Genomic DNA, 2,260 nt, shown 5'->3' on the forward strand with positions numbered 1-2,260 from the left:
AGCTACTACTCGTGGTGAAAATCTGCCTTCTCACAGGAATGCTGTTCTTTCTGTTTACTGCACTTTTGAGCCAACAGAGCACCATCACCGCACCCGGCCAGGCGAAGGGAATACAGGCTCACCCTCCGTTAGGGCGTCCAGCTCCAGCCTTGAAAATCTGCCAGAGCCCCTGGGGTCTGCTGAACCTTCGATAACACCCCTGTCCTCTCATGGACATCTGCCATATTCTGTCAGCTCATCTTAAGCTCCGTCCTTCAGAGTTAGAATGTTCTGGATTAAACCCTGTCCCAAATACCTCCCCGTGTTCTACACAGAGGTGGCTGCTGGTCTTGGGCTCCAACCAGCATTTACTCACGCACATGGTGACAAGTGGCCTCCTAGGGACTCAGGTCCCTATGTGGTAACGGGACTCCGTGTCCCACTTCTTACGGGACTGGAGAGAGAGGGATCCACCAATGTGCCTGACACAGAGTAGGCTGCTCGTAACGGTTAGTTGAATCACAATCTTGAAATCCCTAACAGAGCATAAGGTCAAGTCGGGCCGGTTTCTGGCTGAGCACCCCACAAAACCTCCCCAGGGGCTACGCCCTGTGTGGTGCCTCAGATCATTAAGGAGAAAAAATGATTCTGATGTTGATGTGGGCAATTATTCCAGCAGAAGACCAGGTTATAATGCTCCATTAGGCACCTGCGAGCGCTGAGGGTGAGGCCGGAGGAGACCGCCACGTGACGGGGCAGCAAACCAAATGCCAGACCGGGTGCGCTCGAGACCTCGCGAAGCCTGGACGAGACCCCGGCTGCACCTGGCACGACCTCGGAAAACTCTCAAGGTTCTTTCCGGCTGGGAAGTAGAGGCTTTTCTAGGCCGTGTTTTAAAGAAAGCCTCTTTGGGGGCGCCTGGGTGGCTCAGTCGGTTGAGCATCCGGCTGCAGCTCAGATTATGATCTCCCGGTTGGGGAGTTCGAGCCCCACAGAGGGCTTTCTATGGTCAGTGCAGAGACCACTTTGGAACCTCTGTCTCCCTCTCTCTCGGTCCGTCCCCTGCTTACGCTCTCTCTTCCTCAATAACAAACATGCATTAAGAAAAATTTAAAGACAGGTGGCTTCCAGGTAAAGCAAAAATGTCTTTTCAAAGACATTTTAGGGGCAAAGCGGTGCTAGGGTGAGATCAGAACTGCACGATGAAACTGTGCCGCTGTGTTGTCAATAACAGTGAGGGCAATTCACGGGGGCGGGTTCTCGTGATGCGCCAGCCATCGTGCAACGCACGCCACACCTGCTACCTCAATAATCCAAGGTCTCATACGTGCCACAGCCATCCTGTGAAATCGGTACTCTGACTACTCTATCTTTACAAGTGGAGAAACCACGGGCAAGAAGAAGGGAAGTTGCATGCCCATGACCATGCAGTCAGGGGCGGAGGAGCCTGGCTATGAACCTGGGCCATCGGACTAGAGAGGGCACACCTGTGAAACCGCCAGATTATCCTGCTGCTGTGGCCCGTGCATGTGCTACAAGTTTCTACTCTTGCCAAGGTACTGGTGAGCTCAACAAGGGGTTTTCTGAAGTCTGCAGGGAGGCGAGCCGTGCTTCGGGCCTCCTAAAGACCTGTCTCAGGTCTCAAGCTCCTGATGTAATTTCAGGGCTCTGAAAAGGACTTAACTCTCCCCTTTCCCTGGGTTTAGAGTTTTGCTTTACTGCTCAGGAGATTCTCTCTCGGATGTGGGTTGTGCTACGTTCTAAGAGCAAAGAAACCCAGTGGAAAGAACCAGAAGGAGGTTAAGTGTCTGTGAGCCCTTCACACTGACCTCAAGCAAGAGGATCCCAAGTAGTTCGATCACTTTTGATTTGAAAATGTTTCGTCTTCCTCTAAAAAAATCTCTCTCTCATGCCCAACACTCCAGGAGGTGTCCACACAGGAGTGTGTATTTGGCTGAAGGCGAGGGAGCACCCTGGGACCCTGTGGACCAAGAAATGGACCTCCAGGTCCCCCACCACACTGACCTCACCCAAGCCGGGCCATGCGAGTCCCTGAATCTCTGCACAGGACACATCCATCCTCTAGACCTTCAGGCAATCGGGCACAGGCTGCTGGGCAAGGACAACACGACACCATGGAACGCCCAGAGCTGATGCGCTTCCTGAGCAAAACATGGCGGCCACGCCAGACATGTTGGATTCAGCAATAAAAATACTACCGCTCCAGCAGATGTGGAGACAGGATCAGTAAGTGGATAGTTCTTTTCCAATACTTCTGAGA

General features: G+C 52.8%; 1 protein-coding gene across 1 annotated transcript in view; it reads right to left on the reverse strand.

Moving 5' to 3' along the window:
* GPM6B (glycoprotein M6B) overlaps positions 1-2,260 on the reverse strand; it is a 38,279-nt gene that overhangs the window by 29,981 nt on the left and 6,038 nt on the right. The window lies entirely within an intron of this gene.

Source organism: Crocuta crocuta, unplaced genomic scaffold (assembly GCF_008692635.1).
Source record: "Crocuta crocuta isolate KB4526 unplaced genomic scaffold, BGI_CrCroc_1.0 scaffold593, whole genome shotgun sequence".
NCBI lineage: Eukaryota > Metazoa > Chordata > Mammalia > Carnivora > Hyaenidae > Crocuta > Crocuta crocuta.